General features: G+C 35.7%; 1 protein-coding gene and 1 pseudogene across 3 annotated transcripts in view; one reads left to right on the forward strand and one right to left on the reverse strand.

The window, feature by feature from the left end:
• LOC145268690 (uncharacterized) overlaps nucleotides 1-18,080 on the reverse strand; it is a 307,214-nt gene that overhangs the window by 35,307 nt on the left and 253,827 nt on the right. The window contains exon 2 of one of the 3 annotated variants that reach the window (XM_080124204.1): nucleotides 17,061-17,090. The exons of the other annotated variants lie outside the window; for them this stretch is intronic. The gene's annotated coding sequence lies outside the window, so the exon portion shown is untranslated. The remainder of the gene's footprint in view (nucleotides 1-17,060; nucleotides 17,091-18,080) is intronic. 3 annotated transcript variants of the gene reach the window in all.
• Nucleotides 18,015-18,080, forward strand: part of LOC145268917 (U2 spliceosomal RNA) — a 227-nt pseudogene continuing 161 nt past the window's right edge.

Below are 18,080 nucleotides of genomic sequence, written 5' to 3' on the forward strand. Positions count from 1 at the left end.
GTAAAAGTCCCTCAATGGGGGTCCTGGATATGACCTTAAACTATATCCAGTGGTGAGGGCCCCAGCTTCTGGGCTTTGGGGAGTGTTGAGCCACCCTTTAATTACCATTGCTCCCAGGTCCACTCTGACCTATTTAAAAAATTTTTCTTCAGAATCTTTGGATTCGGCATTAAATAACGCGAAAAGGGTTGATATGCCGTAAAACAAAAACAACCAACCAAATCAAAATCACTGGATTCGGCATTAAATAACCTGAAAAGGGTTGATATACCGTAAAGCAACCAACCATTCTTTCAGGTTCAAATGACCATTTTTATCATTTAATGTTATCAAGAACTGAGCACATATTTTTTTTAATGTTATCATGTATTACAACAACCCGGCAAATGAGTCAGATTTTTTTTTTTTTTTTTTCAAATTAAAAAATTTTAACTCCGGACTTAATTTTTCGGTTCCTTACTATTTTCATTTCTCTACAAAGAAAGGCGGTGTATGGGAGAAACTTTGTTTTAGCAGTGCTCTGGAGGCATCCTTAATTTTATTTGGCGCTTACAATTGCGTTCTTCCTAAGTTTTACGTTTTCACTTCACATAAAAAATGTAATTTCTTTTCTGGGTGAGGGCCGTCGAGATGGTAGCATAATCTGTGCCTAAATCTAAATGCAGATTCCATGAATAAAGCTTCTTTCCCAGAACTCTGTTCCGCTGGACTGCTTCCCGGTTGAATACAACATGGTAGTTTAAAATCCAATATAAACAAGTTCTATCCAATTTACACCATGAACGATTACTATACTACCACCTTACCTTCATTAACCCTTATACTTGAGTGGCCTTTGGGCCTTGATAAGTGGTGATTTATCCCAAGTAAAAAAAAATAGTTTTATGGTCCCAGACAACGCCGTGTAGTTTTACTAAAATTACTTTTAAAGCAAATTAAAGTCTCCAGCTTCGAACTCTGCCGATTCGTTCTTACAACAATATATATACATTAACAGTTAAGTGAGTTTTTGTGTTGAAAGTTGCATAAAAACGTGTTAATTGATTCTTCCTAAATCTTATCGTTAAGGGCTTGTACCATGGGTTCCCAACCTTTTGGTACTCGCGACCCCTTTATCTAAGTATTCATGGACTTTGGACACATTTAAAATGTGATTTTCTCCACTTACAATGCTTAAAATGATTTTTAAGTTGAAATGACTCCTCGTATCTTCTTATTATTATAAATTTTCCTGATGTGTGTGTGTGTGTGTGTGTGTGTGACGCGGTTTATCTCAGCCTGCAGGCAACCCACCCAGGCAACTAAGGTATCGAAATGGAGCTTGTGACCGAGCGGATGTTTTAGTGATATTTATAGCCATTTTTGGTGTATGGAAATGCAAAAAAATGCAAAAAATGCAAAAAAAAAAAATAAAAATAAATAAATAAAAATAACGATTTACTAAACAACGTTTTATTTACTGCATATTTTTCCGGTATTCACCGGAAGTTATTATCTTCCTTAGTAAGTTCGATTTACTATGTGTGTGTGTGTGTGTGTGTGTGTGTGTGTGTGTGTGTGTGTGATGCGGTTTATCTCAGCCTACCGGCAACCCACCGAGGCAAGTAAAGTACCGAAATGAAGCTTATGACCCAGCGAATGTTTTAGTGATAGTTATATCCATGTTTGGTGTATGGAAATGAAAAAAAATAAATAAATAAAAAAAAAAATAACGATTTACTAAACAACGTTTTATTTACTGGATATTTTTCCGGTACAAGAACCCAAGTTTGCCCAGTTCTTGTTTAACAAAAAACATTTTTACTGCCGACACAGGATTATTTTTGACGCTAGATAACGGTCACTCTTGCTTGGGAGATTACTCACCAAAGATGGTTTATAACAAGTAAAATCTTTGTTTGGATGGATGAATAACACGCTCGGCAAGTTGAAATACAAAATTCAGATTTCAGCTTACCACAGAGAGAGAGAGAGAGAGAGAGAGAGAGAGAGAGAGAGAGAGAGAGAGAGAGAGAGAGAGAGAGAGACACACACACACACACACACACACACACACACACACACACACACACACAGTCCTTTAAACACCCATCTAACTGAAACCATTGTCAAAAATTTTCCCCACTCTTTATCCGTGCCTAAATCAAAACGTAGATTTCATGAACAAAGCTTCTTTCTTAGAAGTGCACGCCTGAGGAACTCCCTTCCGTTTGCCTGTTTCCCACCTGACTACAACTTGGATGTCTTCAAGTCCAACATAAACAAATTCCTGATGAACCGCCCCCTTAAGTAAGACACTTTATCAAATCTCCATTACTAATGATTATTATGATATTATCCCATTGATTACTGTACACGTAATAACCCTTATCCCCGAATGGCATCTGGGCCTTGATAAGTGGTGACTTCCTTGAAAAAAACAAAGAGAGAGTCCTTCCATAAAGAGACAGCTGTTACAAATACACACATCCGTTTATAGCGAGAGACAGCTCTTACAGAGAGAGAGAGAGAGAGAGAGAGAGAGGGGGAGAGAGAGGGGGAGAGAGAGAGAGAGAGAGCTTTTTACTTCTTTCTGCGCATGCCCAAATTCAATTCATTTCTTCCAGTCAATTAATATTAAATCTTTCTTACCTATCTCGCCATAGCTGTATCGATACATCTTTTTCGTCTATCTTGCTATAGCTCAAACTGTAGGAAACCCGGCTCAACCGCCAAATGTTTTGATTTCGATTCTAGCTGAAGGCACTCAAGTCATTTTATTTTGACTGTTGAAATTAGTACTATATATTAGGTACAATATAATATTAGAAATTATTTTTTTTTGGGGGGGGTACAGAATTTAATAATATCTAAATACAGACCAATCAACGTGATGATTTAAAAAATAAAAAATGAAAATAAAGGTTAGCTAACCAGGTTTCGTTCCTCGCTCAACGGAGCTAAATCGAGGAAAATACGTTTAAAAAAAAAAAAAAAAGAAAAAGATATGAATATGGCGAGAAAAAAAAAGCAAAAAATAAACGGGGGGAACATTACATAGAAACTAAATTAAGTTCTAAAAGATTTTCTTTTTGCTTGCAAAGAGAAGGTCTCAAAGAATATAATATTATTAGAGAATTGTCTCTGTAATAATAAATACGAAATCTGCATGAAATAAAATATATTTAAGCGTATTTTATGACTCAGCAAGGGCCTGGCATCCCCTGTTAGTACATCATAAATAATTAAACGCCGTTTATCTAGATGAAACTTCTCGATGGATTCGATGGTAAGAAGTGTATTTTGATATAAACAGATGTATGGAACAAGAACAATATTCCCACAATAGTGGTAAATAAGTATGTAAATAAATCTTGGTCGTAAAATACGCTTAAATATGATATTTTAATTTCGTATTTATTATCGCAGAGTTAATATTCTATCGATTATTACATATTATAAAATTGTGATTTCAAAAATAATATATATATATATATATATATATATATATATATATATATATATATATATATATATATATATATATATATATATATATATCCATATGACTTGGGTGCATCAGCTTGAATCGAAACCGAAACCAAAACTTATGAAAAAATATATATATAAATATATAGATAACTTGAGTTCCTTCAGGTTTAATCGAAACAAAAACCAAACCTATGAAGAATTCCTGGTAAAAATATTTATTACAAGAAATAAATTACTTGAGTGCCATCAGCTATAATCGAAACCGAAACCAAAACTTACGAAGAATTCTTGGTAAAATTATTTATAAAATAATAGATGACTCAGCGACATCGGCTATAATCGAAACCGAAACCAAAATTATGAAGAATTCTTGGTAAAATTATTTATCACAAGAAATGGAAAGTCATAACAATTAAACGACAGTCAGTCGGAAGAAAAAAGATGTAAGCTTGACACACAAAATAAATAACACGCACACGCACACACATACACACACACACACTCTCTCTCTCTCTCTCTCTCTCTCTCTCTCTCTCTCTCTCCTATTAATATATAGATTGTTTTTGAAAAGTATAATAGTCGATCCCCGTGGTGATAAGATTTTCGAAGAATGTATTAGCACGTATTATTTTTCTAAATGCAAATTTCAACACAAAAACTCACTTAGTTGCTAATGTAGACATTGCTGTATGATTTCGTGGACAGGATTCTAAGTCTGAGAAACTTATGTCAATTTTCATAAGTTTTTTTGTTTTTTTTTACATAGGCATCACCACATTATCAAGGCCAAGAGGCCACTCAAGAATAAGGGTTAAAGAGTGTACAGTAGAAATTGGACAATATAGTAATCATTAGTAATGAAAATTTGGTAAATTTGATAACTTATATGGAACGGCTCATCAAGAACTTATTTACGTTAGACTTGAAGACAACCATATCATAGACAGCCGGAAAGCAGGAAAACGGAAGACAATTCCACAGGCGTGCAGTTCTAAGAAAGAAGCTTTGTTCATGGAATCTACGTTTAGGTTTAGGCACAGATAAAGAGTGGGGGGAATTATTGATAGTGTTTTCAGCTAGACGAGTGTTTCTTGTGAAAGTTTGGCGAGGGGGGACCATAGATTGAAGCTCAGTCGAACACTTTCCATGAAAATAACGATACATCAGAGACAAACTCGCAACATCTCTTCTGTGAGATAGAGGTTGCAAGGAAGAGAAAAGGACATCTCCTACGACTCATCAAGTTTTACTAGTAATATTTCTGTTTGTCTGTTTGTTTGCCCGTCCATCCCATTTTTTTCTCGTAAACTACTGAGCTGCAGCGAATTAAGTAATATGGTATTTTATTTTTTTTTACACAGTGATCACCACTTATCAAGGCCCGGAAGCCACTCAGGGATAAGGGTTATTGCAAGTACATTACGTTAGTGTGGAGATTTGATTAAGTGTTTACTTAAGGGGGCGGTTCATTAGGAATTTGTTAACATTGGACTTGAAGACATCCAAGTTGTAGTCCGGTGGGAAGCAGGCAGACGGAACAGAGTTCCACAGGCGTGCAGTTCTAAGAAAGAAGCTTTGTTCATGGAATCCACGTTTTGATTTAGGCACAGATATAGAGTGGGGGAAATTTTTCACAGTGGATTCAGCTAGACGGGTGTTTTTCGTGAAAGATTGGCGAAGGAGGACGAGAGATTGGAGTTCAGACGAGCACCTGCCATGGAAATAACGATAAAACAAGGATAGGCTCGGAACGTCTCTTCTGTGGTATCCGTTCGATGCATATTTACAGCTTAATAGGGATTAATAGGGCTATATTACAGTTACTGTAGAAGTTTTCTCGTCAACCACTGGGTCGATCTGGTTTAAATTTGGAATGGACCTTTGTTATCATAAGGTGCAGCGAACTAAGTGTTGTGGTATCAGTTCAATGCATAGTTAAGGATTAATAAGGATTATAAAGGCCCGGTCTTATCGATGCGCCCATTGCGATTGTGACGTCACGGGCAATCGAAATAACGTCTTTTATGCGAGGTTGTGGACGCGAGGTTTGAACGACTTGCAAAAATGTCAGTGAAAAAATCGACTCCTCTTGCTAAAAACCTACCCAGTTGAGGATGAACGAATTAATGTTTTTGGCAAATTTTTCGATATTTGGCGTCCAAGATGTCGAGCTTAAAAATGATATTGATTATGTGAAAATCCGTCGCCTCCGTCGAAAGTTACATACATACATACATACATACATACATACATAATGATGATGATTGCAACGTCTTGTCAGACGAGTGCCACTCCCTCAGACGCTTAAAGTCCATGAGCCCCAAAATGACATCCATCGCCACAGGACCATTTTAATAGACAAATGCCTGAGGGAGTATCTATACACAGATGATGTTACAGAGTATTAGCTTTGTACGACAGCTAAGTCTCTCTCTCGGTTCAAAATGTTAACATCCAGCAACAAGCAAGAGCAAGATAGCCAGCAACAAGTTAAACTGCAGACCAGCTTGATGTGGGTACTGGTCTCCCGCTTTATGTTTTTTTAAATCAGAGATTTGCTTCTCCTAGAAAGGTTGCCTTCACCACAAATTACGGGAACCCTCTCCACCCCAACACACACATACATACACACAAACACACACGGTGTTAGTTGGCTGTTGACCCCGAAAAAGGGTTCATTCGTCCTTTGGAAGGTCTTGCTTTTAATCCTTCAGGGAGACTAGCCACGCTCCTCACCAAACAAGTCTGGTGAGGGAACCAGTTTAGTCGCCGGTGACCCGACTATGAGCCAGGTAGTACTGGGTTACATGGTACCAGTAGCATATGATATGACCTGACATACATACATACATACATACATACATACATTTAAACAGACTGGTGAGTATTATAGATTAATAGGATAGCACGCGTGTTATTTATTTTGTGTGTCACGCTTACGTCCGAGTGACTGTCGTTTAATTGCTATGGACTTCCATTTCTTGTAATAAATAATTTTACCAAGAATTCTTCATAAGTTTTGGTTTCGGTTTCGATTATAACTGATACACCCAAATATATATATATATATATATATATATATATATATATATATATATTGAAATCGCAACTTCATAATATATAATAATCGATAGAATATTAACTCTATAATAATATATACGAAGTCTGCAAAAATTAAAATATCATATTTAGGCCTATTTTACAACCGGGTTACGCCGTCCGTCCGTGCTAGCTTAGATAAATACTTTTGCTGTTTTAATAAAAAAAGCTACAATAATATCAGAGCATCTCCATTTATGCTGAACATCTAGAGAATGTCAACATCAATATATTTCATATGAATGAGTCCTCTGTCGAATTTCCACAGGTCGCGCTAGTTAATTATTGATTAATAAAGAAAAAAATATGGTCTACTTCAGAGCGAGGCTTGAGTCGCTAATCTCTTTCTGTTGACCGTAGTGTCAGCGATGCCCATTTAGAGGTTTACTCGATAGATCTGGCGATTTTGTTTAGAATCTAGCGATTTAATATTTGGATTTAGCGGGGTTTTTTTTAAATGAAATCTGGAGATTTCGTTTTCCACCCAGGCGGCTACAATTTCTGGTTTCACTTAACCTACTTTCAATAGACCCTTCGTTAGCAGTTTTGACTGTAGGTTTCAGAAACGGGCGCTAGTTTTTGTTTGCGAAGTCGTTTGAGTTCAAAACCAGACGGCTGGTGTGACAGGAAAAGGTCATGGAGTCACGTCAGAGAGGTTAACGGGGCTAAACACCTGCAGCGGGGCACTGTTTTGTGAGAACGAGATTTGGCAAGGTTTAACGAGAGTTTAGACGAGATCAGTTTTTGAGGTGAGATTTGAACAGAGAGGTTTTTAGCTAGTTTATTCTCGTAGGCGAGAGAATATACACATGGTTTAAAATGTTTCCTGTGAATTCAAAACTATCGGAGAATTTGGTGATGCGGTGCCCGACTGTTGTATGAAATCGAATAAACTCAACTGCTTCAGGAGAAAACGCAGTCTCAACTTTTCCATTGTTGCGCGTATGAAGGAACACCACTCTTACAGAGAGAGAGAGAGAGAGAGAGAGAGAGAGAGAGAGAGAGAGAGAGAGAGAGAGAGAGAGAGAGATACAGAGATAGATAGATAGAGAGAGAGATAGAGAGAAAGAGAGAGAGAGATAGAGAGAAAGAGAGAAAGAGAGATATAGAGAGAAAGAGATAGAAAGAGATATATAGACAGAGAGAGAGATAGAAAGAGAGAGAGAGAGAGAGAGAGAGAATCCTTACGGGAATATATGACCCTTTACAGGGAGAGACAGCTCTTATAGAGAGATGCAGACTTTTACAGAGACGGCCCTTTAAAGAGACAGACTTTATAGAGAATGAAAGCTCTTTACAGGAAACAGATATCCCTTACAGAAAAAAGACAGCGCTTTATTTTTTTTAATTCAATTTTCACCCCAAACAAGGCACAGTGCCACTTTGAAGTAGGGGGCTATTATCGGGGACATAATTTGCAGGGGTATTATGAAGGGAGATGAGCAGCAAGATGTCTGTTCACGTTACACTTGAACTTCTGCATGTCAGTACAGTTGGGAAAGCAGAATCCCGAAAGGGAGTTCTAAAGTCTAGTAGTTCTGGGGAAGAAACTACTGCAGTAGAAGGCCTTCTTACACCTAGGGATCTCTACTGTGAAGGGGTGGGATTTAGCTGCTTGTCGGGTTTGTCGGGGTATTCACGTCGAGGGGGTACAAGTGCTTGCAGTTCGTCAGAGCATTCACCATTAAAATACTTGTAGAACAGGCAAAGGGATGCAACATTTTGTCGATGGGACAGAGGCTGAGGCCTAGATGACAGTTCAAGACCTATCAGGTTGGTGACTCTCTTTTGAATCCTGTCCAAGAATGAGAGACAAGTAGTAGATGCACCAGCCACACTGTGACAACAGTACCCCATACATGGGCGAATGGTGGCCTTATAGAGGTACAAGATACTTTCAGGCGTAAGTAGTTTTCTAGCATGGTAGAGAGAGCCCACCTTCCTAGCAGCAGCCTTGGAAATGTTCTCAATGTATCTATTTCACTTCATGTTCCATGTAAACGATGTTTCCTTTATAACGAGAGACAACCCTTACAGAGAGAGAAATAGCCCTTTACAAAAACTGACAAACTTTACAGAGAAATTGAGAAAGAGAGAGAGAGAGAGAGAGAGAGAGAGAAAGAGAGAGAGAGAGAGAGAAAGAGAAAGAGAGAGCGAGAAAGAAAGAGAAGGGGAGTGATATCCGTTTACAGGGATAGACAGTTCTTTACAGAGAGAGAGAGAGAGAGAGAGAGAGAGAGAGAGAGAGAGAAAATCATAAGGGAAAGATAGAGATCGATAGACAGGCCTTACAGAAAGACGCAGTCATTTACAGAGAGACCGAGAGCTTTTACAGAGAGAGGCAACCCTTTACTAAGGGACAGATAACGTTTACAGAAAAAGATAGCGCTTTACAAAGAGAGAAAGTCTTTACAAAAGGGTACAGCCCCCCCACGGCGAGAGACAGCTCTTTAAAGAGCGAGATAGTAAACTACGTCACACGCACACAGAAATAATATTTTTGCTGTTTGCTTGAAATTTTTTTTTTTTTAATGAAGTCACCACTTATCAAGGCCCGGAGACCACACGAGGACAAGGGTTAATGAGTATACAGCGATCAAAGAGAACTTAGTAAATTGGATTACTTAAGGAGATAGCTCAACAAGAATTTGTTCACGTTGGACTTGAACACAACCATATTGTAGTCGGTTGGAAAGCAGGAAAACGGAACAGAGTTCCACAGGCGTGCAATTCTAAGAAAGAAGCTTTATTCATGGAATCTGCGTTTAGGTTTAGGCACGGATAAAGAGTGGATGAAATTATTGATAATAGTTTCAGCTAGATGAGTGTTTTTCGTGTAAGTCAGTAAAGGGGAGGGGACCATAGATTGGAGCTCAGACGAGCACTTGCCATGAAAATAACAATAAAGCAGAGACATGCTCGCAACGTCTCTTCTGTGGGAAAGAGGTTGCAGGGAAGAGAAAAGTCAAGGCAGGATAAGCTGCTTCTAGCAACTCCTGCCCAGATGTGGCAACAGTACTCCATCTTTGGCTCTTATACAGGTAGAGAATTGCATCAGCAGTGAGATATCTACTGGTGCCGTAGAACGATGGCACCATTTTTCCAGCTGCCTTGGCAACGGATTTGCTGTACGTTCATGTACATGTTCCATCTCAGATCAAGAGTAAAGGCCAGATCTAGAAGTTTGTCAAAACATGGAGCCTCCCCAAGACGAGAGCCATTCATTTCGATTGATGCTACGTGGGAGTCAGAGCGTTCATGATGGAAAGAGAGTAGCTTGGCCTTAGATGCATTAAAATTAACCAGCCACCTCTTTCCCCATTGCACCACGTGATCAAGATCAGAGGAGAGAAAATCAGAGAGAACTTGGTCGTTTACGGCCTTTGAAGTATTGCCATATATGACAATGTTGTCTGCATAAATGTCTACGAATGATCTTAGGATGTGATTTGTGAGATCATTGATGTAGACCAGGAGGAGAGTTTGGCCCAGAATGGACCCCTGAGGGACTTCAGCATTAACAGCGTGAGCTTCTGATTTCTGCCCATCACCCTCCCTATAGTCTAGACCTTGCTCGCTCTGACTTTTCGTTATTCCCTAAGCTCAAGGAAAACCTTAGAGACTGTCGTTATGGGACAGTTGAGGAGATGAAAAGAGGCTGTAACAAGGGTCATTGACAAGCTCACACAAGAACCTTCCATTAGTTGTTGGAACGGTACAAGTGCATTGCAGCCGGAGGAGATTACTTGAAGGGGACAAGAGTTCAATGTGTGTACTATCAATAAAAGTGCTCATACGAAATCTGTCTGCAAACTTATAGAAGTCAGCTCGTGTATTCATATTATTTTATGTACGCTAAAAAAAAAAAAAAGGTTAAAATCTAGCGGTTTTCTGGAGGCTTTTTGTTCCGATCTAGCGGATTTTGAAACTCTTCATTGGCAATACTGCATTGCGTAAGCAATTACGCTTCAAAAGAAAAGGATCGGCAGGCGGCAACACCTGGCCACTGCTTTGATCTCATTCTCTTTTATGAAGCTTCCTACATGAAAGCTTGTTAACATGTCGGTCAAATCGCTATTGAGATTTACAGCTCGCTTACGCAAGAACTATGGCGTGTCCTTCTTTATTCAATCTTTCCGCTCGTTTAATGGAACTCCAGACCCATTTACGGCCATTTAAATGTTGATATACGGCGAATGAAACTGCGTTGCGTTTACGACACGCCGTAAATCAATTTATATTACGATAAATCGATTTGAGTAAAAGTACATTGTAACAGCATAGCTAGATGACGTCCACCTTCCACTTTATAATAAAGAACGTGGTATATTAATTATCTTCTTGTCCATACACCCCCTTCAAATAGAAAAACTGTTTCTATGTACGTGTCTCCTCACGAGAACCAAGTTAGACACAACGTGGATGTAATCCAGTTCCCGAATCAAGGCCACTCTTGATTGGAACAAAAAAATATGATGAACTTTATCATTACAAATTCATACAAAATTTCAGCTAGATCAGCTCAATAGTTTTCGGGAAAACTTCAAGAATAAATATAATATTATGGTAACTAATACTTATAAATCTCTAACAGGGTATCGAATGGATATCATAATACTTAATTCGCTACACTTTATCATGACAAAGGTTCATACAAAACTTTAACCATAGTTTCCGAGAACGAGTGGAACAGAAAGAGAAAGAGACTAAAAGAAATAGAATATATATATATATATATATATATATATATATATATATATATATATATATATATATATATATATATATATAGAGAGAGAGAGAGAGAGAGAGAGAGAGAGAGAGAGAGAAATAAAAGGAACAAACCGAGTTATGTGTTCATCAACGTTTCCTTTTTATTTCGGGACTTCCTCTGGATGAAATAAAGACAAAACTTTGATGAATACATAATTCGGTTTGTTCCTTTTTATTCCTCTATTTTGTCGAAATGCTATAAGATATATACTAGCAAAAGTACCCGTCGCTGACTGGGTTCAAAAACAGCCTACAGAAAATGGACTCTGATTTATGAAAGTATTATAGATTATGAAAAGGAAGGGTTGTAAACAGATAGCTTCGAATTTGGGGGTATCAAAACCAAAACAAAATATAAAAATAAAATAGATAAACCCCATAATGTATTATACCATACCTGTTCATACTGATTCACTTATCACAATATTCTGTGGATCTATATTAAAAAAACATTGTTAAACTTTGCGATATATTTCCATTCTATGGAGGTCAGGCGCGAACGAACACCCCATAATTTTATTATACCATATTTCTTCAAATTGAAGCATAATTATCAAAATATACTTACGCAGATAGATATGAAAAGTCTTTATTATAGTTTGTGCCTATTTTCATTCTATGGAGGCCAGGCGCGAACGCAGACCCCACAATTTTATTATACCATCTCTACTCAAAGTATTATTATGTAGATCTATATTAAAAACACTTGTAAACGTTTTTTTTTTATTTCCATACTTTGTGGACCAGGCGCGTGGCAGACCCCCACAATTTTAATGAATCATCATTATGCCAAATCAAACATATCCATTTCTGTGTCTCGATACATCTTCTATCATTATATGCGATCAGTTTTCTATAATAGTCAACCACATAGGAGCCTATTCGTGACCAGACACACACACACACACACACACACACACACACACACACACACACACACACACACACACACACACACACAGACGTTCAGCTTTATATTATAGACTAGCAGAAGTACCCGTCGTTGACTGGGTTCAAAAACAGCCTACAGAAAATGGACTGTGATTGATGAAAGTATGATAGGTTATGAAAAGGAGGGGGTTGTAAAGAGATAGATTTTGATACTCAAAAATTTTTCCCAAGCAAAATATGATGAACGTAAAGATAATTTTCGCGAAAATATATTTTTTATATCAACTTTGTTTCCATTCGTAGCCAAGAGTGACCAACAAAATGATGTTTCCTTACAAAGATAAAATGTTATATATATAATAATATACAAGAACTAAATGTTACCATAGTCAATAAAAGTTACTTTTATGGTAAAAAAGTTCATTGGTTTCTATTTTTAAGTAGTTTGTGAAAAAAAAAATTTTAATTCACGAAGTGGTTTAAAAGAATCAAACTGGCAGCGACTTTGAAATGGAGAGCCCCGTTTTCAATTTGGGCATTCGGTGTTAGCAATTTAAGAGAGTTACGTCAACGTAAGGAATATTTATAAACATATTTTAATATTTTCCGTTATTTTGTGCTTGAGGAATATTCGATTATGGCATGTGTAGTTTATATAAAAATTCATTTAAGTAGTTATCGCCTCAAATTTCGTTTTAACTTCGGTTCGCTGAAATTATTTCAAGTAAAGAGCATTAAAAACTATTTCAAAACAACAAAAAAACATGAACTGAACTTTTATTGACTATGGTGACATTTATTTCTTGTATATTTATTTTTTCGGGTAGTCGTTTGTTGGCTTTTCTGCTAAACACTCTTACTAAATAATATCGACGAAATATCGAAAAACAAAGAAACAAAAACAGTTTTGAAAAATAATGAAGCTTTATTTACTTTAGTAAAATAATCCGAAACAGCAAAATGGGATATTAAAAATGTAAACACGTAATTACTTTAGTTTTTTAAAGCAAAGAATCGATATAAATATGAATGAGAAGAAAATGGCGCCCTTTTCAAGCAGAACAGCTTTGTTTCAGTTTTACAGTATTGAACGGTGTAGTACTGTGCCGTCGGATTCAGGGCTGTACTATTGTAAAGTAAAGAACGCGCATAAATGGTTGTAATCAACTGAATTCCTTCTAATACACTGACAAAAAAGCTTAAACAGATATATAAATAAAAATAAAAAGGTTATGTAAGTGTTTTTAAAAAGAAACGTAATCATGTGAGCAGGATTTTTTCCTTCTTTTGACACGATAACAAGTAGCGTTCTTATTTTTTCTTATTTATTTATCTATTTTCAAAAGAGTGCTACGTGCAAGTGGAGAAGAAAAAACAGAGTTATGCAAAATTTGTGTCGAGAATTGTCTAAAGATCCGACTTTTCACAATAAGAACGTGAATTTATGAGGTGAATTTATTCGATACAATATAATTCAACTCAAAAAAAATAAAATAAAATAAAAGCTAACGTGAATTAAGATTAAATTTAAGGTGTTACTGTGGACCCTCACCCCTTTTAAAAAACCTTACGCAAATATATATGAAAAGTCTTTATTAAAGTTTGTGTCATATTTCCATGGAGTACAGACGTGAATGCAGACACCACAATTTTATTATACCATCCCTATTTAAGTTGAAACATACTTACCAAAGTATTCTTATGTACATCTATATCAAAAACCCTTGTAAACGTTTTTTTTTTTCATTTCTTATTTCACACTTTGGAGGCCAGGCGCGGACGCAGGCCCCACAATTTTTATGAACCACCGTTCTGCCAGACCAAACATACCCATTCCTGATCCTCGATACATCTTCTATCATTATATGTAACCAGTTTTTTTTTAAATAACAATATAGGAACCTATTCGTGACCACACACACACAGCTTTATATTATAGATATTGAATGTATTTTACGCTTTGAAAGAAAGTGGGGCTTATACTTTGTGAATGTGAGCAGTAGAGGTTTTGGAGGGAGGTCTACTGAAGAAAAGGAGTGTGGTGGGAGAGATAAGGAAGAGGGGAAAAGTACGATTCTGTCGCAGCAGAGGTATTGGTATTATTTTATATTGGCGGTTGTTTATTGGCCTAAGTTTTCACTTTGATCTGTGTAACTTAATTACCATAAATATTTACATAACTTACTACATATATATATATATATATATATATATATATATATATATATATATATATATATAAGAAAAAGTAGTTAATAAAACATGTTAAAGAATACTTTGAAAAAGAGTTAAAACATTTAATTTTAAAAAGAAAACACAAAATAAGTGGATAGTCCTTAATCCGCGGAGTTTCGAAGAAATACTTTTTTTTCTCATCAGAGGGTAGGGATTAGAAAAAAGCGGGATCGGATTTCGTTTGGAAAAGTATTTAATGAAACTACAAGTAAGACATACATCTTACTTGGTAACAAATAGTGAAACAGAGGAAATAGGGCAAAGAAAAAGGGTGATTTACCGTGGATAGATAGTCTGGTGGAGCGTAAAATATCTCATAACGGTAAAAAATTAAAGAGAAAAAAATTAAAACTGTAAGTTGAAATTTACAATGAAATTTATTTTTCGACTGATACTCCAAAAAACAATTTACAAATTCTTTATTCCGCGGAGTTTCAAAGAATACTATTCTCGCTATTCTTCTCATCAGAGGACTGAAAAAATCAGCAAATTATACTTGTAACAATACTAGAATTTGTTGGTTATGGCCTTAAATGAAACCGGCATTTATTATAGTCATAAATATTGCAAAGATGTACATGTCCTTTAAAAACAACGAGAGAAAAAATATAGGAAATGTAAAATAAAAAATAAATGAAATAAAAGCAAATTTAATGATTAAAGTTAAAGTCTGTTGATGAAAATGTATTCAAGTTAAGAATTTCTTGTTTGAAACAAGAAATATATGGAGAAAGTTTATATTTATTTCCTTAATCCATGGATTTTCAATAATGGTACTTATCATCAGAGGAAATGAAATGCAATTAGCAAAACGTTCAACAATGAATAAACGTATTTTTTGCTTTTCAGCACATATATTGAAAATGTTATTTAAAATTATTTAGATGGTGCTTAAAAGTTATAGGAAAAGGAATATCATACAACCTGGGCAGTCGAATATCCGAATGAGTTCAATATTCAATTACCACTGAGTTTCCCCTTGGATCCCTAATATCCCGGAATTCAAGTTAGGAATGTATTGTTTGAAACAAAGAGTTGTAATCAATGGATTTTCAATATCACCGGAAGAAATGAAATGCTGTTAGCAAAATTATCAGTTATGAATAAACATATATTTAGATATATAAGTATACATATTCATTATATTCATATATAGGCATGTGTGAACCCCCCCAAAAAAAGAAAACAAAAGCTAAATGGAGGCCATGTAGAACATATGTTGTAGAACGGAGAAAAAAAGCCAAAGACCCTAGTGTTTTGCTGTGATTTTTGAATATAATAAACTAGTTATGACCAAAGTTTCATTTTATTCGGACAAAACACTAAGAAACGGGGCCTAATTAGAGTTGGGGCCCGTTTCTTTTGGGTCACTCTGTATATGTATATATGTGCATGCATATATATGTTTACATATATATATATATATAAACTAAGTGTTTACGGAACATTCGTTATCACTATGCTGTTATATGGGCCAGAGACCTGGGCAACATATAGGAGGCATCTCAAGTTATTGGAAAGGTTTCACCAAAGTTGTATCCGGAAAATTACTTAATATTAACTGGAGGACTCTAACGCGTGGCACTGTAGTTCTTGAACGCTCAAAAAGTACTAGTATAGAAATGAAAATCGTTCTAAAATCAAATGTGCTGGACTGGACACTTGGTCTGGATGTAGGACAAAAGACTTCCTAAACAACTGTTGTATAGCGAGATGGATAGAAGTAAAAGACTACAGCATGAACCAAGAAAAACGTTTAAGGATTCTCTGAAAAACAACTTGGAAATACGTGAGATGGATGTACATAACTGGGAAACCCAAGCGAATAGTTGATCACTTTGGAGAAAAACCATCAGAGGAAGTTGTAAGACTTTTAAAGAACAGCGTGTAGATCTTGTTGTCTAAAAACTACAACAGAAAAATTACAACAGAAAAATTACAACAGAAAAATTACAACAGAAAAACTACAACAGAAAAATTACAACAGAAAAATTACAACAGAAAAATTACAACAGAAAATCTACAACAGAAAAACTACAACAGAAAAATTACAACAGAAAAATTACAACAGAAAAATTACAGCAGAAAAATTACAACAGAAAAATTACAACAGAAAAATTATAACAGAAAAACTACAACAGAAAAACTACAACAGAAAAACTACAACAGAAAAACTACAACAGAAAAATTACAACAGAAAAACTACAACAGAAAAACTACAACAGAAAAATTACAACAGACAAATTACAACAGAAAAATTACAACAGAAAAATTACAACAGAAAAACTACAACAGAAAAATTACAACAGAAAAATTACAACAGAACAACTACAACAGAAAAACTACAACAGAAAAACTACAACAGAAAAATTACAACAGAAGAATTACAACAGAAAAATTACAACAGAAAAACTACAACAGAAAAACAACAACAGAAAAACTACAACAGAAAAACTACAACAGAAAAACTACAACAGAAAAATTACAACAGAAAAATTACAACAGAAAAACTACAACAGGAAAATTACAACAGAAAAACTACAACAGAAAAATTACAACAGGAACTGAAGTGCACTGTATGTGGCAGATACCTTTTGTCAAAAGCTGGGTTTGTTAATCATCTGAAATCACACAAACAAAGACAGGAAGGACAGTCTTATGAGGAAGCCTTTACAGCACATCCGGCAACATTTAGTGGTCTAACATTTGTGGTCTAATCTGCAAATCTAAAAGTGGTCTGACACGACATTCGAGGATTCACAACATTACTATGCAATCACCTTTACAAGAAGGAACGTTTTTACATCACATATGTGTACTTTTATGCAGGACTAAAGCTGGTTTAAAAAGTCACCCACGTGCACACAGATGCACAACTGTCGCTCTGAAGAGACGGCAAAGTTCTGTCAAGAAGTAGCAATCATCACACACACACACAAACACACACACACACACACACACACACAGAGTCATCCACATACAGTGCGGCTAGACAAGCAACTACCTCAAGCCAGGATCGAAACCAGACCGCCCCTTTGACTGTCGGAGCTTCTTACATCTATTATTATATGTGATCAGTTTTCTATAATAGTCAACCATATAGGAGTCTATTCGTGACCAAACACACACAGACGTTCAGCTTTATATTATAGATATATATTATAAAATATAATAAAATACGCATCAAGTGCGCTTGAAAGCCAAATCACAGCGTAATATTAGGAAAATAAACAAATATTTTACTTCTTTAAAATTTATAACAACTATATATGTACATATATGATGATGCTTGCAATTTATATATGAGTACATATATATATATATATATACGTATAAGTTTCGTGGTTAAATTATAAATTCTGAAAAAAAAACAACATATAGAGACACAGGAATGGGTATGTTTGATCTGGCATAATGATGATTCATTAACATCGTGGGGTCTGCGTACGCGCCTGGTCCACAAAGTATGGAAATAAAAAATTTAAAAATGAAAAAAAAAAAAAAAAAAACCGTTTACAAGTGTTTTTGATATAGATGTACATAATAATACTTCTTGGCCTTTTGGTCAAGATCAAAGTGTAGTATCTGTTCTTCAGATGCTGCACTCCATT

Source organism: Euprymna scolopes, chromosome 44 (assembly GCF_053919585.1).
Source record: "Euprymna scolopes isolate OS-2025 chromosome 44, ASM5391958v1, whole genome shotgun sequence".
Lineage (NCBI taxonomy): Eukaryota > Metazoa > Mollusca > Cephalopoda > Sepiida > Sepiolidae > Euprymna > Euprymna scolopes.